The following is a 27,875-nucleotide window of genomic DNA, read 5'->3' as shown; positions in this document are numbered from 1 at the left end:
TAAGGGTCCATTCTGCTGGCCAAAAAGTGGGCTTCAAGACACCTGCACTTTGGACAGTTGCCAGAATCCTCAGCTTCATACAGTTTTTTTCATTACAATTTTCCCAATCCACAGTATTATGAAGTTTACTGTTAAAGACATAGAGAATTCATGGGAGTTTTACATACAGTATGCAGGTATATCAGTAAACAGGTTAGAGGCATCTTTAACCCTTTTGGGGCCATCACATTGGGCGTGTGCGGTGGACGGCCAGGGGCAGTCCGAACCAAGCCCACCCTTTATTTCACCTGCACCGCTGCGAAATTCGTGCTGCGGTCAACAGATTAAAGTGTTTTGGCTTTTTATAAAATCTTTGTGATGTTTTATGGCTGCTGCAGATAGTTGCGCATGTACTTGTGAAATCCTCCATATTCTTAGGACTGTTTTGAAAGAAGACCTTTAGGGCCTAATTAAGATGCGGTTCAGGCCGCAACCAACGGCTTGTCGGTCGTGGTCTGACCCGCATCTCCTGCTGTGGTCCAACCAACGCATTACAGTGCATGCGGTCAGATGCAGCAGTCGGAGGAACGGACCGATGCTTTCCAGTGGCTTTATGGTGGGCCAGAAACCCACCGTAATCCCTTAAGGATGGTGTTTCCGCCACCAGGATTACAATGTCGGTTTCCAACAGCCTTTCCATGTCAGGCTTTCTGACAAGGAAAGGCTGTCGGAAAGAGACAGGGCCCCTTTCCCCCCTAGCACTCCGCATCTGGGCTTGAGGGGCACCTATGAAGCCCCCATGGACATCCCTGTGCTGTGTGGCAGGAACTATGAGGTGCCTGCCACACGGTGCAAGGATGTTCACAAACTCTCATTTTTCAATGGGAGCTTGTGCTGTGGGCAGTGTCCATCCGCCTCTCAAGCTCCCATTGAGAAATGTGATTTTCCGACCACACTATGTGTGATCAGACCATTATTCTGTGTGTAGAACCACCAATCCATGGTCAGGCGGTTCCTCCACCACAACAGTGTCGGTCAGAGTTCGTAATCAGGGCCTTAGTGTGTACACATGTAAAAAAAATCTCTTAATTCAATTCAATAATCTTTATTTCGTTGCAATTGCATCATAAAAGATATACAAAAAAAACACAATATATTTAAAAATGCATATAAAAATACATAATACACATAATATACATGGCCACAATATCATCAACAAATATACAGGATATATAATTCAGAAAGTGCTAGTGCATGACCAAATGCTATCCCTAACCTTCTTGGTTAAATCACGGGGGTGAGCTTAGAACAGTCAACTATAAATATAATTAAAAAGAAGTTTAAAATATTTACATGGTTAAAAAAAACATTAAATTGATTTATAACAGCCAGACACTTAAAATGCCAGTGATGATTTTTGCCTAATGAATTTTACTGCCAAAAGGAATCTACTGATACCAAAGACTATTACTTGACTAGTGTCTGTAAGTAATATTCTTCCTGCTTCCTTATACGAAGTTGTTCCAATATTACGGCACAATGGCACTATCCATTTTTTTCTAGTTTCAGCATAGCTTGGACAGAAAAACAAAATATGGAAAATGTCTTCTCTTGCATTATTTGTACATAAGGTACATTTGTCATTACTGGTTTTCCCCCATTTTGACTCGGTTTCCCGAGTTCTTAGTATACCGTACCTATACTTTATATACAAGGTTTTCGCTAAAGGGGGTTGAATCTCATCAAGAAACATTTCAAACTGGGCTACATTTTTCACCAATAAAAATCTTTCGGTTAAGGGGCCATGTGCCCCAACATATACAGCATCATGGCTCGCTAAAGCCCAAAAAGAGAGTTTGACTATTTTCTTTGAGGACACAGTCAGTAATTCCGGTTGACTCCAAAAATGGGATAAGCCCAATTTTGTTAACCAGCTTTTAACATGTTTGAACCAAAGAATCTTATTACACGTGTCCAATTCCCGAACTTCAACCAACCCTTTTTTATATTCAGACAGCTCTGGGGTAATCCACAACCTGACCCATAACAATAATGGTCTTAATATTGCATGTAGGTCAGTACGTCGTATGTTCATATCAAGGAGTACGGGTAATAGTGGAGTACTACTAGGAACCTTTAATAGTCCCCTTAAAAACCTGTTCTCCATGATTTCAAAAGTCTTTCTACACACGGGTCCCCAGAGTTCAGCCCCATAAAGAACCGCTGACTGAACCTTGCATTTAAACAATTCTAACGCTGGGGTAACTGCTTTGTTAGCACAATTATTATGCCTTTTCAGTATTGGTAGACAATTTTGTTTGAAGACAATTTTAGATTTTTCTAATTGGGGTCTCCAACTTAAGGATGAATCTAATAGTACCCCCAAATAAGTAAAACTTAGTTCGTAATCAAGTTTTTCTCCATTCAATGTTAAGTTTTTCCTGAAACTTTTGTGGGGATTAAGTGCCATATATTTAGTCTTTTTTACATTAACTTCTAACCCTTTTGTAATACAATACTGCTGGAACCTATCTAATAAAGTCTGTAGGCCCCGAGGAGTTTGAGAAATGAGAATCGTGTCATCCGCGAAGAGGAGGGCCGAAACTCGATCCCCCCCCAGGCGAGGTGAGTCATTATCACAATTCTCCATATGAACTGCAATATCGTTAACATAAAGGGAGAAAAGTGTAGGTGCCAGCACGCACCCTTGGCGTACTCCCCTCTTAATAGGGATTTCACCTGTTAGTTCACCATTAGGACCCCATCTTACCCTGGCATAGTTATTCTGATGTAACCTAATCACTAGTTTCAAAAGATCATTTGGGAACCCCTGCTTTTTCAATGATTTCCACAATAGGTCACGGGGGATAAGGTCAAAAGCTGCTCGTAAATCTACAAAGGCAACATATAAATTGCCTCTGCGAATAATAACATATTTCCAGTACAAGCAGCATAGCCTTAATACCTGGTCGATAGTCCCAGTCTTTTCCCTAAACCCTGCCTGATACTTAGATAAAATTAGGTTTTCCTCTAGCCACGTGTTTACGCGGTTTAGAATATGTCTGGCGTAAATTTTCTGCGTTATATCTAAAAGACTAATGGGGCGGTAGTTCGCTGGGTCCCCTCTATCCCCCTTTTTAAAAATGGTGATGATTTCAGCCCCATCCCATGTGTCAGGGATTTGGTCACCTGCTGCGATGACATTAAATAAATGATTTAGATAAGGTGCCCAGATCTCCACATTATGTTTATAAAGATCACCAGGGATCTTATCCAGGCCCGGAGCCTTCCCTTGCTTCACAGAAGCAATTGCTGTTTCGGTCTCTTGTAAGTCAAAAATTACCAATGAGTTTTCAACATCCTCTCTCTGGGTTACTATTTCATTTGAATTTACCATAAGCTTTTCCTCTGTGATTTGGGCTGCATATAATGATGTAAAATGATCAACCCATGTAGCTTCATTTAGGAATACCTCCCTTGAGCCTTTATCTGGCTTATTCCCTTTGGCTACTAACTCCCAGAACTGCCTGTGATCTTTAACTTTTGCAGCTGATAACATGCTGGACCATAGGTCCTCGTCCCAGGATGATTTTGCGGTAGCTATTGTTTTGTTATAAATTTTCCTTTTTACTTTAAGTTCTTCGGGGTTTTTTGTTTTTACCGCATTGATCAGGCCGGTCTTGACTACTCGGCATTCCCTGTTAAACCATGGTTTGCCTACTAATTTAGTATTTGCCAACCCATTCCCGTTCCTTGGTTTTTTGGTAATGAGATCAATCAATTTTTTACAAAAGGATTTATGTAGACCAATAAATTCACCAGGTTTACAATCGTCCATATTATAGAGCTCAAATGAGTTCACAAATGCGGAATAAATATTAGCCAACAGGTCCTTTCTTTCTAGAATATATGCCCATTTAATAGCCCTTCGATTATTACTTAGTACAACATTATCACAGATTAATGGTAGTTCTGGGCTATGAATACCCTCAGTAACACCAGGTTCTTTCAAGATACTTGACAAGAAACTCATTTCTAACGGGAAGTGATCACTCTCAAAGCGCTCTCTAACATTTAAATCATATGTATATGGCCACAAATTAAAAGAAACAGAAACATAATCTATCTTGCTACTACAGTTCCCCCTGCTAAAGGTAAATGCTCTCGGAGAGTCTGATGGCATGCGCCCATTACAAGCTCTTAGACCATAACTTGTGAACAACCTTGAGATCTGGAGGGCTAGTGTAGTTCCACGAACGGTTCCATTGTTAAGAACTGGTATCCCATGAGCGACATCCTCATCCTCATACAATTTAGTCATCCCCACAATCGGCTCAAAATTGCAATTTAGATCACCACATAAAATGATACTTTCATCATGGTCTATAGTGTCCATGAGCATTTCCAGTTTCTCTATACATGGAGATTCCCTGTTAGCGGGACATGGTCTATTGTACACATTTATGAGATTTATTATCCTCTTGTCGCTTGTAGTCAGTTTCAATCCAAGTATATCTAAGGAATCGGTGTTTAACATTTTTATCCCCACATCGATAGTTGTACTGATCCATATTACCAACCCTCCCGAGGCTCTCCCTCTTACTGAGGGAACAGCCGCCACTTGGTAGGTCCTGTATCCTATTATATGGATCTGGTCCGTGGCCCATGTTTCTTGTAGCACACAGATATCAAATGAGTTAATATAACTATTCCAATCAGGATCACACATTTTTACACCTACACCTGCAATATTCCAAGAAACTAAGTTTAACAATGAGGATCTCTCTTTTGCACAATGTGTACTAGATTTAACAGTGGGAAGTAGATTATTATCAGTATTGGTACAGGTGTTTATGTGCCTATCCACCGATGACCCACTGTTATCACTATCTCCTACCATTATATCACGGGGTCTTATACATACTTCATGGTCATACTCTATCAAATTATTACTGTTGCAAAATTTTTCGCAGCCTATCTCCTGATGATTAGATGGTGTATTCACTACCCCATTTCCCCTAGGAGATATAACATTAAGTATGGGGATCACATTATTTAATGGAGATGGTTCTTCTAATATAGTAGTCATTGATGATGCCTGTAGTCAATCAACTGACTCTAGGCAATCAAATTGGTTATAGGAGAGGAAGTTGTAGGGATGATGGATTTGTCCTAGCCAGCTTGCTCCTTGATGTCTATTTCCGCGGTGTCTTACCGTGGTCCACCCCTCCGTTCTGGAATGAAAGTGACTGGGTGGGTAAAAATGTGTTAACTTAAATGGGTGTATGGTAGTGGCTGGATCTGGATTAGGATACTTCCAATTGCAGATATAGTTCACTATTCTTGGGTTGTCAAAATTGATAACTATGCTGTCCCCTTGTATATCTTTCTTCATGCGCCCCACCCATGATACTCGCCTAATACTCAAGATGTTACCCCTCAGGCCAGGGGGTAATGGCCTATTGGTATTTAACCATTGGGTCACCCTTTTCCAGAGGTAGGATGTACTTTCCAATTCTTGTTCACTTAGCTCTGGGACTCCTGTCAAGATAACCACAAATGGGCAAACCTCTGGAGGAAGATTAAGTACATCCTTTACGTGATCTTTACTTGATTTGTTTACATCTATTACCTCCTTACTACCTTTTAGGTTTGGAGTACTTGGCTTTTGAGACTGGCCGTTGGGTACATCACTAGGTGTCATAGGTCCACCCTCATTTGATTTGAGTACTACTTTTTCCTTTTGCGCGTCTCTAGCATCTAAGGTTTTTGCAGGATTAGCTGTTATCAATGTTGGTTGTGAGTCAGTACAGGACTTTCTCAATTGAATATCTATTTTCTCCTTTATGTCCCTCTCTATACGTTTCAAAAATACCTCTATTTTACTTAATCTCTCCTCTAATGGGTGGAGCATGTAACGTAGTGCTTCAAGTATAACAGTGGAGGCAGAGTCCACCCCCTCTGCGCCAATCCCTGTTAGATCCTTGTTTGTACCACCAGTCCCTTCCAGGCCAGTGTTAGGTGAGACAGGATGCTTAGTGCCCTTCCTTCTCTTGCCACTAATATTGTTCGCAGGCCCTTGTTTATTCTTTGGTATGGCCCCTGCGTTCACCCCCTTTTGCTGTCTGGTATTGTGAACTTTGGCTTGTTCAACAACTACCGGTGCAGCACGAACAGTAGGTAGATTATTAGGAGATTGTAAAATAGAGTCGGAGACAGTTAGAGAACTACTCTCTGTGACATTTAGTATATCATTAGCAATAGTTATATCCACATTAATACCATTACTTTGAGGACCATTAGAACTCCCAACTACTTCTGTTCTGTCTTTAGTAATAGGTGTTTGTACATGTGCCAATGGCCCAAGAGAGGATCTTCTCGCAATGTCCAATTCCTGCGAGACCCTCCTTTCCATGATGTTTATGCTTTCATCCACCACACAGTTCATTCTTTTAAGAAATTGGTCCATTGCTCCCGTAAAGGCAACAGTATCACTCTTCCCTTTGCTTTCCTTTGGCGGCATTATACCAATGTCAGTGGGGTTCGTGTAAGCAAGTAACAGGTTAAAAAACTAATTAAATTCAAACAGTACTCACGAAATAAAGTATGGAAGAAACAAGGGGGGTGGCCCTCCCGACCACTGCTGTCCACTGATGGCCACAGATGGCCCCGCCCTTGTCCCGGGCTTCTCCCGCGCGCGACTCGCGGGGCGAGAGGGGGTGTCAGCCTTTTAACAGGCGCCTCCGGGCGCTCTCAGGCCGTCAGCGTCGTCGTGCCCCGCCCCAGGGGCTGCTGGGGATTGTAGTGCGCGTGGTCGCGGTCGCGCTTTCTCCCGGTGGTCCGTGGCGCTGCTCCGCCGTTCCCCTCACGGCTCCTGGACAGTTAGGTAAGTTCTGGCGCTTTGGTGTTCCCCCACTGGGCTCCCGGGGGGTCAGCCTTTTAACAGGCGCCTCCGGGCGCTCTCAGGCCGTCAGCGTCGTCGTGCCCCGCCCCAGGGGCTGCTGGGGATTGTAGTGCGCGTGGTCGCGGTCGCGCTTTCTCCCGGTGGTCCGTGGCGCTGCTCCGCCGTTCCCCTCACGGCTCCTGGACAGTTAGGTAAGTTCTGGCGCTTTGGTGTTCCCCCACTGGGCTCCCGGGGGGTCAGCCTTTTAACAGGCGCCTCCGGGCGCTCTCAGGCCGTCAGCGTCGTCGTGCCCCGCCCCAGGGGCTGCTGGGGATTGTAGTGCGCGTGGTCGCGGTCGCGCTTTCTCCCGGTGGTCCGTGGCGCTGCTCCGCCGTTCCCCTCGCGGCTCCTGGACAGTTAGGTAAGTTCTGGCGCTTTGGTGTTCTTAATTACATATATCTGCATTTCTGTCCTTCCATCTGTCTATTTGCACATCTGTCCATGAGTCAGTCTATTCCATTTATCAATCTATCATGTCACAGACTCGTCAGTGCTTGCATCCATCCATCTACCTATCTCTACCAGTTTGCATCACCGTGGATCTGCAACCTAAAAGTTAAAGTTCAAATGATATTTTCATGTCGAAGCTGCAGTGGCACTTTTTCAGTTTACCTAAAAATACACTCATCATTGACAATTTTGTTTTAGGGCAGTGAACTCGACCTGAAGGCATTGGAGCACTTTACATGTGCACCAATTACATTACACAAGGTCACGTTCACTTATAAAGGCACTGAGAGAGCACGTCATTTGCCCAGCATAACAGGATGTTGACCCGATGTTGTCACTCGAATCTGGTTCCCTAGTTCGAAAGCTGGCAGCTCTGGCTGGAAAGCCACATCCTCTCCCCACTTTACAATGCTCTATTTTGTTAGTACCTGCCTACAAAGGGCCTAGTTATGGTGTTTGGTGGAGCGGGCTCCGCTGCGCAACCTCTCTGCCAAAGGTCGCTGCCACCCATCTGCTAGATTAAGACCAATTTTGTGGTCTGGCTCGGAAGACCATGCCATGCAGGAACCTGGGTGCATGCAAACGGGGGGGCAAATGTTGTGCCGCCCTGCAAGCATCCCCAGGCTGAAGGGGTACAGGGGAACCTTCAGGGCCCCCTTTGTTTCAGCACCACCAACCTTTCCATGGAGGAAAGACCTCAAGGAACCCGCTGGCAGTCCTGAAACTTGTAATATGTATGGTGGTGCCACAGCGGCACCACCTGCATCTTACATAGCCCCTTACTGCTGCGCCACTGCCAGGGAACAGCGGTTCCCTGGCGGAGCCAGTGGTCCAATTGCGTCCGACCACCCAAGTCATAATACCGCTAGTGTGTCAGTGGCTGGACCGCCACCGCTGCAGCCCAGCCTCCGCTGAGTACCTGCGAGTACGGAAATCCAAGGACAGCCAAACTCGTAATTAGGCCCACAGTGTATTTTTAGCTAACCTGCGAATGGCAATCGTAGCTCATGATTAATACACCGGTTGATCAAATCCTGAGCTATGGTAAACATGAACTGTAGCTGAAATTTTCTGACCATGTTTGTGCCTTCCACTGGCTTCTCCTGCCAACATATGTCTCCTGCCTACCCCTTCAGTATCTAGGTCCAATTTAAGTTTGCTGTTAGCACATATGAAAACGGGAAACTCTGCCAGGACCCACATGTCCTCGGCAGCCACTGTGTTCCGTGAGCAGACAGGCTTATCTCAGAGGCAGTGTGTAAAGCATTTGAGAACACATACAGTAACACAGTGAAACACTACAAATGGACACCACACCAGTTTAGAAAAATAAGTATTCTTTATCTAAATAAGACCAAATGACGAAAATCCACAATAAAGTTATCAAAAAATAGGTTCTTCAATGGTAGAAATAGTTCAGTTCAATGCAGGTTGTAAATGCAACACTTTTCCAATAAAGTCCTGGAGATGCATCACACAAAACAAACAAAAGGGTCGCAGGGAAGGTCATGTCAGATCGACACGCTTCTCGGGCGATGCAACATGCTTCCTCGGTGATGCGAAGGCAACCCACTGCTGCGGTGACACGCATCTCCAGCGAAGCGACATGCATCTTCCTCATTGCGTCGCGCTTTCAGCTCCCAGTGACAAACAGTTCTCCAGAGGTCCTAATCAGCTGCAGGCACCTCTCTGTAGGCTAGAATTCCCAGCAAGGCAATTCAGGGGAGCTGGTGGTGAAGTATTTGTGTCCCTGAGACTTCAGACAGGAGGCAAGCTCAGTTCAAGCCCTTGGAAATCTTCCTCAAGATGACAAGACAAACAGCAAAGTCCTTTTCTCCTTTCCTTGGCAACAAGTAACCACTGCAGGCCAATCCCAAACAGCAAACAGCACAGGGGCAGTAATCCTCCTTCAGCTTCTCCAGTACTTCTCCTTGGCAAAGGTTCCTCTTGATTTCCCAGAAGTGATCTAAAGTTCTGGGGTCTGAGTCCCCCTTTTTATACGCACAAATCCTTTGTCTGGGAAGGCAGAGAGTGTCTGTACCCAGCCAAAACCAGTTATGTCCTCTCTGGTGCAGCTTCCTGGCAGGAGGTGGAGACAGCATTGTTGAAAGCAGTCCTGGCCCAGGTAGCTGAAAGGAAATCTCCTCCCTCTACTCTCTATTCTATGAAGGCTCAGGCAAGTGAAAAAAAATCTCCTCCCCCTACTCTCTATTCAATGCAGGTCCTATTCAGCCCAGCCCTGACTCATCAGACTGCTAGAGCAGCAGCCCTCTCCCAGCTCCTGTCACTCACAAGCCAGACATGCAATACACAAACCTAGCAGAGGCACACAGGTTAGTTAGGCAAGAAAATGCCTCCTTTCTAAAAGTGGTATTTTCAAACACAGAAGGTTAAAATAACCCACACCAAAAGATGCACTTGTCGTAATTTGACAATGATTGGGTTAGCGTTTAGTTCAGCTACACAAATTTCTTCTAATCTTGACCACGTTTTTCGGAGGCCATTTTGTATTACTGGCTTCCATTTTCATGAACATGCTGCCTCGTGGACAGCATGCCCTTTTGTCCTTCCTTTGTACCAATGACCATCTAACTTGCCCAGCAACAGGCTATTTTTAGTACTGGTCAAGCTTGCACATGCACAGTCAAACCCTCTGTATTAGTGGACAGTCATCGCTTAGGAATGTTCCCCAAACTGACCATAACTGAGCAAATGTGTTCCGCCTACTCTTTTTATTACTGTGAAACTGTATAAAAGAGGTCTCGCACCGATGTTCGGTGTGATACTTCTTGCATTACCGTAGGGTGCTGTAGGAATGTACCACCACCCCATGGGGTCTTAATAAACTTGTCTTTTGCATTTCCAGTTTCCGTGCCAACTTCTATGTTATGGTGTCATGGAGTTTTTGCAGAGTATGTAGGTCTGAAGAACCCAATACCACAAAGTGGCGACTACGAAGGGACTCATCGGCGACTCGGATGCCCGAAGGAGAGGTCGTGACGAAGGATTGGAAACTCGCCATGGACGCGTACGCTGCCACTGAGTGACCCGAGTCTTGGCACCCACTGTGTTTTCTTCCTTTCCTTCTCACCACCGACCAACTCCTCACATCACTCAACCAGAACCCACCCGCCCTCTCATTGGACCCAAACCAAGCTGCCATCAAATTCAAACAATGGATCACACACAGCGCTGACGAATTAGCACCCTTGAAAAACCATCACACCAAACAAAACAACAAAAAGGCCCCTTGGTTCAACGATGACCTCAAGAAATCCAAGAAGCTATGCCGTACTCTCGAGAAAAAACCCAACCACCGACAACATGACCACCTTCAAGTCAGCCACCCGCAAACACCACCAGCTGATTCGATCCACCAAGAAATCAGCATTCAAGAATCGACTCGACAACAACGCCCATAACAGCAAGGAACTATTCAACATCGTCAAGGAATTCACCAACCCCACCGCAACCTCAAACAACATCACTCCCTCCCAAGACCTCTGCGACTCATTATCCTCCTTCTTCTACAACAAAATTGCCGGCATACATAACAGCTTCGTAAACAATTCCAACGAACAATCCTCTCCATCACCCTCAGAACCTAAACCGCCCCCCAAACACCTTAACGCCTGGAACCCAATCACCAATGAAGACACCATCCGCCTAAAGAATTCCATCCACTCTGGCTCGCCAACCGACCCATGTCCCCACCACATCTACAAAAAAGCAGACTCCATCATCGCACCCCATCTCCGTGACATCATCAACTGCTCCTTCAACTCTGCTACCTTCCCAGAAACATGCCGAAGTCAGCGCCCTCCTGAAGAAACCCACAGCAGACCCCTCTGAACTTAAAAACTACCGCCCTATATCCCTCCTCCCATTCCCGGCCAAAGTCATTGAAAAAGCCGTCAATAGCCAACTCGCCACCTTCCTGGAATCCAACAACTCCCTCGATCCATCACAATCCAGCTTTCGAGCCAAACACAGCACCGAAACCGCCCTCATCGCAGCAACAGACGACATCCGAACACTACTGGACAACGGAGAAACAGTGGCCCTCATTCTACTCGACCTCTCTGCCGCCTTCGACACTGTCTGTCACAGCACCCTCATACAACGCCTCAGCAACATTGGCATAAAAGGTAAAGACTTGGACTGGATCATCTCGTTCCTCGCCGGAAGAACCCAGAGAGTGCGCCTCCCCCCATTCAAATCAGAGGCCACCGAAGTCATCTGCGGTGTACCACAAGGATCATCACTTAGTCCCACCCTCTTCAAAGTATACATGAGTCCACTCGCCTCCATCGCGCGCCAACACAACCTCAACATCATCTCCTACGCTGACGACACCCAGCTGATCCTTTCCCTCACCAAAGACCCCAACACCGCCAAAACCAATCTTCACGAAGGCATGAAAGAAGTAGCCATGTGGATGAAAAACAGCTGCCTAAAACTTAACTCAGACAAAACGGAAGTACTCATCCTAGGATCATCCCCCTCTGCTTGGGACGACTCATGGTGGCCTTCGGACCTGGGCTTCGCACCCATACCCACAGACCACGCTCGCAACCTAGGCTTCATCCTAGACTCCTCCCTCTCGATGACCAGACAAGTCAACGCCGTCTCATCCTCCTGCTTCAATGTACTTCGCATGCTCAAAAAAATCTTCCATTGGATCCCCACCGAGACAAGAAAGACTGTCACCCACGCTCTGGTTATGAGTCGAGTAGACTACGGAAACACCCTCTAAGCCGGAATTACAGCCAAACTACAGAAAAAACTCCAACGCATCCAAAACGCTTCGGCGAGACTCATTTTGGACATCCCTCGCCAAGATCACATTACCGGCCATCTGAAAGACCTCCACTGGCTTCCCGTCAACAAGAGAATAACAGTAGTGTGGCTCACTGGTTAGGGGCGGCAGACCCGAGAGCAGAGGACGGCCCGGGACCAGGGTTCGATTCCCGGCGCGGCAGGTTTCTGGACCAGGGTCAGCGGACTCGATAATTCTCTCGCCTCGGTGCCCACTCTGATCAGCGATCACACTCGGCAACTCTGGGCATTAGCTTGCCTCATCTTCACTAACGGCCCCACCAGACCGCCGGGGATGCCTGGTCTCACCCTGGAGATACCCATTAAGGGACCATCTCTCAGGGAAGCCAGGAAGGGTTTCGCAGCGGTCGAAGCGCCTTGGGACCCTACGGGTAAGTAGTGCGCTATATAAATGCCTATACATTTACATTCCGTCTCCTCACCCACGCACACAAGGCCCTTTACAAACTAGGACCCGAATGCCTCAACACTCGACTATCCTTCTATACACCCAACCGCCAACTAAGATCCTCCAATCAAGGCCTCCCCGCAGTCCCGCGTATCCAAAGGTCCACCATGGGAGGCAGATCCTTCTCCTACTTAGTGGCCAAGTCCTGGAACTCACTCCCCACTCACCTCCGCCTCACACAGAACCACATCTCCTTCAGAAAAGAGCTTAAAACCTGGCTATTCAATAAATCATGAACCCTCTCCCCAAGCGCCTTGAGACCCTCTGGGTGAGTAGCGCGCTATACAAATTCTTGAACTTGAACTTGAACCTTCCAGATGGCGCCGGTCCTCGACTGAGATCCTGATCGGTTGGGTTGTCATACAGTGCCTGTTTGGCTGATTCGATTAAAGAACTTGGCAGCTGGAACCTGGATACTTGAGAATTTGGTAAGCTTGTGATTGGTAAGATAGTCTACGGACACTTACTGTGGCTTTTTGGATTTGTTTGAGTTAGCTAACATTTGGTTCTATGATTTGAGTTATATGTGGAGTGCACCTCACATAGGCAGGCAGTGTGGAGATATTTTTCTGATTTTATATTTGTTTGAACGGCACACCATGTGTAAATATATTAAGTGCCATTTTATGTAATATCGCGTTTTCGTGATATTTTGACATGCCTGTTTTAAGCACACTTCGAGGAATGTGCTGTCTTGGAAAAGGTACCAATTATCGATTAAATGAATCTCAGCCGGCTCCCCCAGAGGGGACACCTAATCGCAAAATGTATATCAAGTTTGGCCTTCCCCCTATTATGTATAGTACGTTGTGGCATAAATATACCAAGACTAATCGTGAATTGCAATGGCCACTACATGGGTCGTTTGATTTACGAAAGGTTCAATATGTGGAGCAATGTTTGTTTCAGCGCAGGTCTAGACAGGATATGTTTGATTGTGTACGTATGTGGGAGAAAGCGGTGCGTGAGCGAATGAAGCGTGAACAAGCCTTGGCGGACAAGGAGCAGCGAAAGGCTGCTCGTGATAAAGCTTTACAGCTTGTTGCAGGAAAAGAAAGAGAGGAAGGCACGAGAACTAATTTGCAAATTAATGGTCAATTTCCTATTCGACGTCCTCTTTATCCTGTCCTTACTAATGAATCTGATGATTTTTTATTGTTAGACCGTTGCCCGCCTCCGTATGTTTCACCTACGGCTCTGCATGAGGAATCGGATGAAGATGAGGAAGGGCATAGTCGTACCAGGCTAAGTGTTGATCGGGCTACGGAATTACGTGGGTTTGCTCGAAAACTTAATCTTAAAACTATAACTATTTCAGCGATTGATGACCACAGGCATAAGTGGTCCGAGAAAGAACGGTTGTATTTCTTGAGTCATTTTGGAGACGAAGTTGTAGAACGGTTTAGAAAATATTCATCTGAGTTGGAACCAAAAGATGTATCAGTTGGTCGTGAGAATTTGCGTAAAGGTATTTTTGTTCTTACAGATGCGGATTCGTTCTTCCAACGGTTGGTCCATCTGCGGGATGAGGCGGCGAAAAAGGCATCAGACTCGGCTGCGCCTGGATCGACGGAGATATCCAAAGAGTGTTCTATCTTTGGAGCAGATAAGAGTTCTACAGTTCACATTATGCCTATGCGAGAAGCTGCACCTTTATATGTCCCTCCTAAAGGGCAAGGTACAGATGATGATAAAACGTCTGTGAATGCAAAGGGTTATTTTATATATAATTGGGTTTACACGCCATGGAATAGAACAGATGTTATGGCACTTAAGACTGCTTTGCCTGACCCCCGTAAAAACCCGGCAGCTTTCTATGAAGGAGTGGAAGGGGCTATTTCTTCGTGTGTTATGACATTAGTTGATATTGATCTTTTCTTTGGATTGATATTACCTCCTGATATGTGGAGAGCGATTCGTAAATTCGATGATCGAGCGAAACCTGCGTGTAAGCCATGTCAATTAATTTTAGATCTCCCGGGGGCTATTTTGAATAAATTGAAAACGCTTGTTCCCCCTAAGAAGGTTGATTGGACTATGTTAGCTTCTTGCAAACAGAAACCGGATGAATCGGTTTCTGACTTCTTTTGGCGTTTTGAGGAAGCATTCCATGACTATAGTGGGCAATTATTAACAGAGGACACGGGCAGGCATTTGTTCGTTGACAAGTATGTGGCTAATCTCCTACCGGAGATTGCGAAAGGTTTAAAGACTAGTGAAAGTTCTTGGACCACAGCGACCCCTGCTTCTTTATTGACTATGGCTCAGTATTATGAACGACAGGAATTGGAGGCTAAGGAAAGTAGTGATAAGAAAGCGAAGAAGGAGTTAAAGACGAAGGTGATGTTGGCTCAGGTTCACGCTACACAGACGAGAGGGAACGATAGGGGTAGACGTGGGTCGTATGGTACGTCTTCTGTTCGTTTCGATATATCTGAGGACCAGTGTGCATATTGTAAACAGTTTGGCCATTGGGCTTCAGACTGTCCGGTGCTTCGAGAACAGCGTAATAAGCGTGGTCGGGGAAGTGGAAGGACGCGGAATAGTTATTCAGGATCGAGGGGTGGAGCAAATGATTGTGGCAGGTTTGAAGCAAGGGGTCGTGGTCAGGATGATCATAATACGTTTGATCGATGAAATCAGTATCAGATAGCTGAGGGTGAGTTTACGGAGTCCCAGGATTATGTACATGCATAGGATTGCATAGGATGGGGTGTGGAATCGGTTGAAGTACCAGTAGATCAAAGGGGTCCATATGTATCAGCGCATGTTTTGGGTTCTACTGATCAGTTTCTGGTCAATACAGGAGCTACTCGTAGTGCTCTGTCCAAACACTTGGTTCCAAGGGCCCCCCTGTCTGGTGAAATAATTACATCAATAGGGTTCGATGGAACACCCTCTCTTAGCCCATTGTCACAACCCCTTACATTTCATATTGACAAATTTACTGCCCCATGTCCGTTTTTGTTGTCACCAAACACTCCATATAATATCATGGGACTGGATATGCTTAAATATTTTCGAGCAACTATACGTTGCGCTCCTGAAGGGGTGCGGGTTATTTTGAATGAGAATTACCCAGACGTAATGAGAGTGTGCCTCATGCAAGAGACCGAGGCGTTAGCCTCTCTTCCAAAAACTTTATGGGCTACTTCGGATACAGACTTGGGACAGATGATTATCCCTCCCATACGTATCACTGTTAAGGAGGGGGCGTCTTTGCCTCGTGTACCGCAGTATAAAATTTCCAGGGAAGGTGAAATTGCTTTGATGCATACTGTACATGACTTGATTATCGCAGGCGTGGTAGAAGAAGTCCCCTATAATGTGTGTAACAGCCCTATTCTTCCGATTTTAAAGAAAGATACAGACACTAAAATCTATCGTTTCGTTATTGATTTGAGAGAAATTAATAAGATAGTAGTGCCTCAGTACCCAGTGATGTCTGATATTACCACCTTACTTACTTTGATTCCGCCCACAGCCACTACCTTCACTGTTATTGATTTGAAAAACGCCTTCTTTTCAATCCCAATCCATCCTGATAGCCGATATCTGTTTGGCTTCACATTAAATAACAAATCATATATATTTTGTCGAGTTCCTCAAGGTTACACTGAAAGCCCTAGCATTTATAGCCAGGCTTTAAAAAGACAGCTTGATTCTTTCAATTTACAGTCTGGAGTGGCTCTCATTCAATATTTTGATGACATTTTACTTGCAGCAGACACGCAGGAACAATGTGAAGAGAGTAGTCTTTCCCTGCTTTCTTTTCTTGCCCAGAATAATCACGAGGTTTCTAGGAAAAAGCTACAATATTGTAGACCAAAGGGGACCTACCTCGGTCATCTTTTGTCTAAGGAGGGACGTGCATTGACATCCGACCGAATCCAAGCAATCTTAGATACACCAGTCCCTCGCACCCAGAGATATGTTCGTGCTTTTACAGGTTCAACGTCTTTTTGCAGGCAGTGGATAATGGGGTTCTCACACATTATAAAACCTTTGTTAACATTGTTGTCCAAAACTACACCGATCCCCCTTGAATGGACAGATGAATGTCAGAATGCTTTTGAACAATTGAGACAAGCCCTTTGCTCTGCACCAGTGCTAGGTACACCAGATTATACAAAGCTCTTTACATTATATGTACATGAGAAGGATGGGTGTGCATTGTCAGTCCTAGTGCAGACACACAAGGATAAACAGAGACCTTGTGCGTACTTTTCAGCAGTACTTGACCCCGTAGCACGAGGATTACCTGGGTGTTTTCGAGCAGTTGCAGCAACAGCAGTGGCTATTCGACAGAGTGAGGGAATAGTTTTGTCACACAAATTGTTGGTGTTAGTTCCCCATGCGGTAGACGCTCTGCTAAACCAAACAAAAACCCAGTATCTAACGAGTGCACGTTTAACAGGATATGAGTTAACACTGTTGGCGCCACATATTACATTGAAGAGATGTGCCACTTTGAACCCTGCTACTTTATTGCCGTATCCAGTTGCTGAGGGCCAGGAGGAAGAACACCATGATTGTGTTTTCCTGACTGAAGAACAAACAAAGGGCCGTATTGACTTACAGGATACGCCACTTCCAGATGTAGATGGGGAACTGTGGGTTGATGGATCGTATTTAAGGTTGCCAGATGGTACAACTTTTGCAGCCTATGCGATCACGACACTTAAGACAGTGGTAGAAACAGCACGAATACCGCAGAAATTGGCCCAAGCAGCAGAATTGATAGCTTTAACAAAAGCATGTGAATTAAGTGCTGGTTTATGTGTGAATATCTACACTGATAGCCGGTACGCCTTTGGAGTAGTGCACGATTTCGGACTGCTCTGGAGGGAGCGAGGATTTTTGACTTCACACGGAGTGCACATTATGCATGGAGAATTAGTACGTGACCTCCTGAATGCGCTATTACATCCAAAGAAAGTAGCGATAATCAAATGCAGTGCACATAAGAAAGTGACAGACAAAGTAGGACAAGGAAACGCTTTTGCAGATCGCATAGCGAGGAAAACTGCTATGTTACCAAATGTCTCGCCAATATATGTGGTGAAATCACAGGCTGAGCGATGGCATGATGCTAGAGAGGAGATCTTAGACATTCAGAAATCAGCATCCGAAGCAGAACTCGCAAACTGGGCAACGGAGGGAGTGTTGGATGATGAGGGTTGCTGGAGGAGCAAGGATATGGAGAGATGGAAATTGCCTGCCGCTTACTTGCAAGCAATGGTTCAAATGACACATGGATTGGCACATGTTGGAGCTCTTGCAATTACTAAATTGCTTACACGAGTTTGGGAGCATCCTGAGATTGCCAATACGGCCAAAAGAGTAGTGCAGACCTGTCTGATAGGCTTACAGTACAATCCTGCTAAAGGGACTTATACTCCGAAAGGAGGGTTTGTTCCACCTACTGCACCATTTGAAGTACTGCAAATGGATTATATCCAGCTTGAGCGTTGCAATAACCTTAAGTATGTCTTAGTGGTGGTGTGTGCTTTCAGTAAATGGATTGAGGCCTTCCCCACGAAGGATAATACAGCATTGACAACAGCTAAGGTTTTGCTCAAAGAGTACTTCCCACGCTATGGTGTTTGTAAATTTTTGTGGAATGATAACGGTCCTCATTTTGTTGGGAATGTAGTGGAGTACGTCCTGAAAGGGTTGGGGGTTCAGCACAAGTTCCATGCTGTATTCCATCTGCAGTCAGCAGGTCTGGTCGAAAGGTATAATGCTACTCTGAAGTTGAATCTAGCAAAGATCGTGGCATCTACGTCTTTGAAATGGCCGGATGCTCTGCCTTTAGCATTGCTATCTATAAGATCGGTACCCCATTCCCGAACTGGCCTCACACCTTATGAAGTGGTGTTTGGAAGGCCTATGAATATATGGGGAGTCCCTAAGCCTCATTTGCTACATGATGTGCCTTGTATAATGATGAACGATTATTTGGCACGATTAACAAATGATTTACTTTTTATTCATCAACAGGTTCGAGAAGCGCTCCCCGACTTCCATTGGAGAGGCTCACAATCTTCGTCCTGGGGATTATGTGATGATCCGCTCGTTTGAGAGATCCAGCAGCTTAGAGCCGAGGTGGCGTGGCCCTGAGCAGGTGTTGCTGGCGACTCGAACGGCTGTGCGAGTCACGAATAAGAAGCGGTGGGTGCATTCTACTCATTGTCGCTGTGTCTCTCCGGATCTGGTGAACCCCACTGTGCTGTCTGATTATCGAGACATCTTGGATGCAGAGAAGAGCCCAACTACTACGTCTACTGAATCAAAGGGAGCCTTCCCGGACCATACTGTTTCTGGTGGAGAAAGATACAATCTACGGCCAAGGAAAGCAGTTGTTTTGTGCGAGACTGGTTGAGTTACCGCTCTGCGGTTTGTGAAAACAGAAGCCGGGAATATCAAGGGGGGGGATCAGTTCTGCCAAGTGTAGCGACACCCGTCTTGAATCTCGGAGAAGAAACCAACGGCAACCTCGGAGCTCAGCACTCATATTTTTATTTTTTAGTTGTTTTGAGACATTTGTGCTTTGGACTATGGCACCTACTACGCTAAGCAACAAGAGAATTCTTGGTGCAGTGCTTTTGGTTACGACCATAGTGGTAATAGCAGTAATAGCTTGGGTTGTAGAACGATTGGTTCCGGCAAGAGAATACTTATTGCCTACTACTCCCATCCCACCTGAACATTTTCATTTCACTTTGCCTTATCATGAAGAACGACATAGACAGACTTATCTAAATAACAGTTTCATTCAAATTCTACATCACACCCATAATATGACGAACACTTCGAACTGTTGGGTATGTGGAATATTGCCTGGGCATCAGAAGAAAGGAGGCACTCCGCTTATTCCTCTTCCGTTCTCTCATAATGGTTCTTGTAATGCTTGGTACACTCTTCTGTTTACTTTGAGATGGCCGACAAAAGGTGGACTGCTTTTCCGGCTTAATAAAGTTTGCTATAATGACAGAGATGGCTACCCACAAGCAGAAGGAACTAAATTCGAATGGGAAGAATATCGACCAGATAATGTGTTGTTGCCTCGAGTTTACACTAATCAAAGACGTATAAATATGTCCAGTTTACATGTGATTACAGTTATTGATACCAAAGCTGATTTATGTGTCCGAAATAAAGGTACTATCCCAGTAGGGAGAAGTGAATGTAATACTACTCTCACCTTTGACACTCCAAATGGTATCGCCTTTGTGGCTTCACGAAACACTTACTTCATTTGTGGAAATAAAGTTATCACCGTCTTCCTATTGGATGGTTAGGAACATGTTACATATCCTTTGTATTACCCCCTGTGTTTATTGCCCCACCCATGTATAATAATGATTTTGTGTTATATCATGATTTTATATTAAACAGAGTGAAGAGAACATTAGCAATTGATGAGATTGATCAAACAGACACCTCCCTGCAGCAATATGTTGATTTTAATTTAGGCCTCTTTTCATTTGTTGGTGCTGCCCTAAATAGCAGAAAAATAAGACGATTAACACGTGTTGTGGAAGCTGTTGCTAATGAAACAGTTTTTGCTCTAGGGAATTGGACTGAGGAACTTCAAATTACCAGAATTGTAACGCTCCAGAACCGTATGGTTCTAGATGTAGTGTTAGTTGATCGTGGGGGTGCATGCCGCATTATCGGTAGTAGTTGCTGTGTATATGTTCCTGATAACTCACCTTCTGTATATGATGCTATTTCTAAATTGCATAAAATAGCTGCTGAAATACATCCTGAAAACGGTACATGGACATTTTCAAGCTGGTTCTGGACTTTGCTCAGTACTTGGGGTTGGAAACTGCTAACAATTCTATGTATAATAATTGGGATACTCTTCTTCCTTTGCCTATGTATTCAATGTGACCCTATGTTATGTTCTATGTGTATTTCTGCTTGTATTCCATCCAAACGAGCCATTGCTCAGAATGAGCAAATGATTAATCGAGAGATAGCGAATATTATGTTGATTAATACTGATGATGAGTATCCCGATTACGTCCATTATGAGGTAGCTTCAGCTAAACGCTAAAAGGGTCGTCTGTCGTAATTTGACAATGATTGGTTTAGCGTTTAGTTCAGCTACACAAATTTCTTCTCATCTCATTGGCAGACCTCCGACCACGTGAGCGGCACTCTGACCAATCGTGAGACCTTAGACGAAGAATTCACTGCAGACTTTTCTTTCTTCTACCACGATAGATTGCCAGTTCTGGCCACTTCGCGAGAGACGAAGATGAGATCACGTTTGCGTTGAAATGTTGAGGAGACGCCAATGCGTCTATGAAGTAAGTTTACACCCGTGTAGATAGAAGTTCATAGTTGCATTTTATTCACGTTTACCAAACACGTTTGAAACAGGGACACTTACATTCTTTATTTTCCACAGCATTGACACTTTATAACGATTTAGTTATTCGGAAAGAACAACATGTGAGTGATCAGCGAGACTCATATTGGACATCCCTCGCCAAAATCACATCACCAGACACCTATAAAACCTCCACTGGCTTCCCATCAACAAAAGAATTACATTCCGTCTTCTCACCCACGCACACAAGGCCCTCTACAATCTAGGACCCGAATGCCTCAACACTCGACTGTCCTTCTACAAACCCACCCGCCAACTAAGATCGTCCAATCAAGCCCTCGCAGCAGTCCCGCGCATCCAAAAATCCACCATGGGAGGAAGATCCTTCTCCTTCCTGGCGGCCAAGACCTGGAACTCACTCCCCACTCGCCTCCGCCTTACTCAAAACCACATCTCCTTTAGAAAAGAACTTAAAACCTGGCTATTCGACAAATAATGAACCCCTTCCCAAGCGCCTTGAGACCCTCTGGGTGAGTAGTGCGCTATATAAATGCCCGAACTTGAACTTGAACTTATGTCGACCATTCCTTGACCTTTTTTCAAGGAGCACGTTTTGGGTTGCACTATGATTTTGACACGTACTTTCACATTGCTTTTAATCGATTGTTGTATGTTTATATTTGCCTTGGATAATGCACAGCCGTTTGAATAGCTTTTTTTGTCTTGCTTCTAGTTTCATGTCCCAGATGAAGGGCGTTTCAGCCCGAAATGCATTGGACTGAATGAGTGTTTATTTTCATTTAAAAACAACGAATCAAACAAATGAACTGTTTGGAAAAGAAATTTGAACTGACAAATATAAAAAGTTCTTTTCTCATGAAAATCAGTATGAATTGTTTTCTTATACTAATTAACACGGAGTATTCTAACCACATAGGAGCGGAGCGCCAGGGGATGCTTCCAACAACAGTTGGGATCACAGTTCTTCATGTTTAATTGACGTCCATGACAAGAGACGCCACCCAGGCAGCAACCTCGCACCTTAATAACATTGATTATAAGTTTCACAAAAATGTCGCCCAGAAAAGTTTAAAAAGACTGGCTGTGCAACTTTCCACCCCTTAAGTTTCATTCCTCATGCTTGTATATTTTAGACACATGAAGCCAGACCTATTAACTTTGCCAGTGCTTGTTTTACTAGTTGCATACACACAATGTCTTAGCCCCGAGCTCTATTTAGTAATGTCCATTTTGCTTTAAAATGTTTTTCACTTTGAGCAATTTCTAAGCACAAATTATGTTTTTTAAACAGTACATGTGACTTACTTCAGGGACATGGTGTCAGACCTGAAAATATGGTACTGAATTGGAAGGTGCACACAAATCTAACATCTAGTGGAAACTCTATCCCCATTATTAATATGCCCCCCAGTTCCGAAGTGCATCACCAAGGTTAATGCCACTGCCATGAACATCCTCAGTATGCCGCCAAGCACAGGGGTGTTCTCAGAACACCTGTGCCTATATTGTTTAGTGCTTCTCGTGTGAATGCCTTCAAGTAAAAGGAAAAAGGCAGAGCATTAATGGGAACCATGGGGCAGATTTACAATCCCCTTGTGCCACGTTTGCGTCACTTTTAACACGGGAAAAGAGATGCAAAAGTGGCGCAAGGGCCTTGTAAATCTACCCCCATGTGTTTTAATCCTGCGCTCCTTCGAGATTGAAATAATCTCGCGAGATCGGCAGCCATGTTGGGCATAGTTCTGCTTACACTGACTGCACCCAACACTGTTGTAGGTCTAGTTGTTATTTCCTCCCTTCCACTGTTCACTCTTTTAGAATGTTGTGAGTGTATTTAAGTGACATCACTTGTATCAGTCGATGGAGAGTTATTTCCGTGACTCTGCGTAGTCACCTTCTCCCTTCCCACAAGCTCTTTTACTTGACAATAAATACCACAGTATTTACTTATGGTGTCCGACTTCTTAATCTATATGTTGATCACTAACACCAACAAATTCCTTGTATTTCTCGTTATTACTTGGGAGCGCCTCTTTCTCGCGTTGCGGTCAAGTATTCAGTGCTGGACAGCTCCCTGCAGAAGCCGATCCGTCGCTGGGAAGATTCAGGCCCGGACAGATCCATGCAGCTCCTCCGGGTCCAGAAAGCGCCTTGCAGCTCCTCCAGGCCCGGAAAGCGCCTTGCAGCTTCTTCAGAGAGGACAGCTCCTTGCAACTTCTCCAGCAGATCTCACCAGCGAATTCAGTCACATATAAGGAAGAAAAAAAAACACTAAACATCTGGAACCATATTAACAAAAGTACGAATGTTTTTGTGAATATATCATGTGCATAAAAGTTATCTTTCCTATTCTCGAGTCGAACTATCGAGGTCATTCATCTGATAGCGCTCTCTAGAGAGGCGCTATATTGACGAAAGATAGGGGACATTGTATGGGGTTTTCAAAAGCATAACGATTGGTGCCCAAACAATTGTGGTTCATTTACAGATTGATCCACATCCGGTGGACATCGGGGTCAGCATCTGATTTTAGCAAATTACTTTCGTTTATGGCATAATGTTCACTTATTTTTCAAAGAACCGTGTGGCATTCATTGAATGTAATTTAGGGTGTACGTGTGTTTAAAGACGATATCTACATTTTTGAGAAGATAAAAAAATAGAAACTGCACAGTGATTGGAGTAATGTGAGCTCCCAAGAAAATGGTTAGCCGTTTTTGACACAGAAGGCCCGATTCATACAGATAGGTTTCCTGCATTTGAAATACTTTTCTGACTACCATGGCTTTCAAAAAGGATTTCATAACAAATTATGGGAATCTGAGACAACTTCCGTTACTCAGGATGAGATGTGTAATTCTTTAGGATATTCCATGTCGCTCACCTGCTTTACCATTTAGCCATGTGCACATGTGCATTTATACATGAGCTAATTTAACGCTAAATCAAATTTTTACTTCTAAACTTTTTTCCCCCACAGGCAAAAAATGTTCTCTCCATTTTACCATTGTCGAATAAATCTGCTTTGTCCAAGAATGGCATGCATCCAGAGAAAATATTACAGAATTCAAAAAATTAAGGAGGGTAGTATTTGTGTATTAACTTGCGTGGCATTACTTTTAAGGTTAGAAAAGATACAATGCACTTGGCAAGGGTATCATCCGTCAAAAGACGAAAAGCTACACCAGGATTTGACAAATCCATAGCGAGAGTCCAAGATTACAATGTTTGGAAGATTGTTGTTGTGTATTGTCTCAGGGAATATTAAGAGAGATGGAGGAGCAACAGATGGGGGTGTGCTAGCAGTCGAATGGACTTTGTAGTCTGTTTGATACCTTTGCAGGTACTGCGCCTGCGTTCATGTCTGACTCATTGATAGATTGATGCAAGGCAGTTTGAGGATTTGGGATTATATTCGGAAAAGATCATCTTCATGACTGAGGCGTGATTTTGGACTGTAAAAGCCAAGACACTTTGGGACAGATTTATCCAAAGCTGCTGCCCTGCCGGAGTTGGAGAAAGCAGGACTATGCATATTTATGAATAAGCATTGGCAAAACAGATCTAGCCTGTTTTGACCTACTGCCTTTGCCAATGCTTTGAGGCCATCCTGAACAGAATCAGTAAAAAACATAGGGACAGATTTACAACAACTGACGCATCTCTACATTTTAGCAGAGATGCCTCAGTTCAATTTTGTCAAGCAAAAAACTCCATGCACCACCATGGAATGCGTCAAATTTACAATGCAGCGCACCATGGCGCAAGAATTGATAGATGCGTTACATCTGTTGGCGTAAAGGTAACGCATTGCTGGAGTCATTTCGCAAGTGAGACGCAACTCCAGCAATGCTCAGGAATGCCAATCCCTATTGTGGTGTGTCACTCATTATGCCTGCTACAAACAGGCGTAAGGTTTTGACTCAGCGGCGTCGTAGAAGTGACGCGTCACTTTTACAATGCTTTCTTGCGTCGGAACGCCCACCCTGCATACATTATATCTGATGCAGGTATAATGTGATGCAGGGCTTTACAACGTGATGCATCTCCCTAGATGCGTCACGTTGTAAATGTGTCGCAACGTGGCGCATTGTTTATGAGGCTGCTGCGTCACAAAAGTGACGCAACGGCTGTGTAAAAGTGTTGCAAGGGGCTTGTAAATCTGCAAAGTGGGTAAGGGTCTCGGGGGAAATGATTAATGACTAAAAACACCTCTGCTCCCCAATTACAGTAAACAACTAATAAGAGGTGGTTAGTCAGTATTGAAGGAACGGAGAAGTGCTTAATGCTACTAGGGTGCAGGGACCCAATTCAAATAGTTTGCCCACCACCTGGCTAGAATGTAGAGTCCATCGGCCCACCCTTATTGGCGGAAGTTCGTCATCTGGAGCTCAAGAAGAACTAGATCTAGGACCACTGTGTTGAGCCAGCTTGCTCTACTGGGTACCTGTTTCTTGCTCCTGAAGGCTCTTGCCAAGGTGGATGTGTCAAACCATGTGAACTCAAGTGAAGTGTATTGCTCAAGTGTGTGAAAAAAAGGTTAAAAATGGCTATCTGGACAAAAAATATTTTTAATGGAGATTGTCCAAATGTCATGTTTTAAAATAACCTGATAGTATGAGAAATATTACTATCTCCTGGCTATGGCTAATGCGGTCGACATGTTTCAGCCGTACTGGTCACCTGACCCGGCTTTCTTCAGGACCTAGATATTAATTATAAGCTACTGCAGGACAAAACACATAACTAGTGCTGTAAAGAACTATGTGAGCTACAAAGAAATAAGTGTAACTGTGGCATTTGCCACCCTACCAGACACGCATTTGTACGTGCTTTCAGGTAAGAGCTACCTCTTCTTTCCTAAAAGGGAAAACATTTTCAGAAATTAGAGTCAAACTATCAAAGGGATCAATACACAATACAGCATCAGCACTCATCGTTCAGTAGTGAAGTTGATACACTACTCATTTTAGAACCCAAATGGTGATTTCCTAAAAATACACATGTCATAAATCTTCAGAAGAGAAAAAGTTCTTCACTTACCCAGCTTTATGTGGGAGAAAAACCTCACCTCACCCGGCTGATTGCTCGGAGAAGGAAGCCCCGCTCTGTTTTTATGTAAAGTAAAACAAAGAGGTTGCATGACAATACCACTCTGTACAAATACTCTACATGAATATAAAACATAAACCTAAAATCAAAAACCCAAGGACACTCTGCTCCCGACCGCATGAAATGTGGGGGGTCTGGCAGTAACCACGAGAACTCTATGTTTGAAGAACTTCTAGAGTGATACAGTTCTATTTAGTCTAAAGTGATATGGTTCTATTTAGTCTAAAAAGTGCCTTGGTATATCTCTACCTAAGTGATCTGCTCAAAAGTATGTAGAAAATAAACCAAGTTATATCCAGGAAAATGTCATTCATTATGACAAACAAGATTATGCCCCTTCTTTCTGCAAAGTCATGTGAATGCCCAAATGTTAAAAAACAACGAAGGGAAAAAGCATTGTCCAACATTCCGAAATCAAGCAAACATTCAGACCACAGCCCTTCTCCTCCTTACCTCTCCGTCGGTGCTTCTGGCCAGACTGCAAGCAATCTGGGAGGTGCCAACAGGACAAGGGAGGGCTGTTTATATACTCGCGTTAATTCAGCTGATTGTCTGCAGCTGTGCATTAACGTGTCCCGGTTTCCTGGTTAGCCGTGTGCGCATGCTCAATCGCGGAGCGCTGTTATGTACGCATGCGCCCTGGTGTCAAATCCTTGCCACATACTCAACACGACACACGCTCGTATGGGTGACACTACCCCCTGCGCGTGCGCGAAGTAATCGCGCGAACTTAGTCTAAAAGAGAAAACAGCAGAGACAGCACAAGTCGCGGTTCATTACGATACAAAACAAAGTTTATTGTTGTAATTGGGCGAAATGCCTGTAATCTACCAATTAATATGGCGGAATAATGGCTATCTTGTGCCTATAGGGTAAGAGCCCTGTATCATCACTCTTGTTTATTATGATCATTTTCACTAATAGCCAGTGTCTTATAGAGCTGTGACTAGGGGATATGTTTTATGTTTTAAGCTGCAATAGATAAATAGTGTATCTCTGGTGTTTATACTGTGTCCCAACATTGGGCAAGTGTCACTAGTTGGTTACATATCCCAAATACAACAGTATGGGTCTCAGCTGATGTTATATGCTTACAATGTATGCATATTAATGCCATACATGGAATTGTATATTAATTAAAATGGAAAGTTGCCACAAATTAATTGCAAATATACAGTTTTCTCATACAAAGAGGCAAATAGATTAGAATTAGATGGTGCCTCTATAGTATGTTTTACAATGGGATAATATGGACAAGGTGTTCCTTCAGATAGAGACCCATGGTATTTGGTCGTTGAGTCCTTCAATGTCAGTTTTCAATCTGAAAATCCACCTCTGTTCCTTTGTGAACAGAAACCGTGAAATATCCGAAATATGTTGGGGAATAAATGGTTGTTCCAAAATGCACCATCTCAAATCATCAGCTTTATGTTGTTTGGTGAGAAAATGATCAGTGAGTCGGGTGGATTGTTTTCTACACCGTATAGTACTCTTGTGCTCACTGATGCGCAGCTTCACCTTCCGTGTAGTGTGGCCAATGTATTTCAGGGAGCAGGGGCATGTAATCATATAGATTACACAGTCCGAATTACAGTTGGTGTGGTTCTGGAGTATCCAAGGGCGACTCGTACCTATGTCCACCGAGATCGTTTTGGTGGTCTGTGGACATGCAGTGCATGAACCACATGGATAATGGCCTCGTACAGGAGGGAGTGACCATAGCGTATTCGTGTCAT

Source organism: Lissotriton vulgaris, chromosome 8 (genome assembly GCF_964263255.1).
Source record: "Lissotriton vulgaris chromosome 8, aLisVul1.2, whole genome shotgun sequence".
Classification (NCBI taxonomy): Eukaryota; Metazoa; Chordata; class Amphibia; order Caudata; family Salamandridae; genus Lissotriton; species Lissotriton vulgaris.
This window is presented reverse-complemented; position numbering follows the sequence as displayed.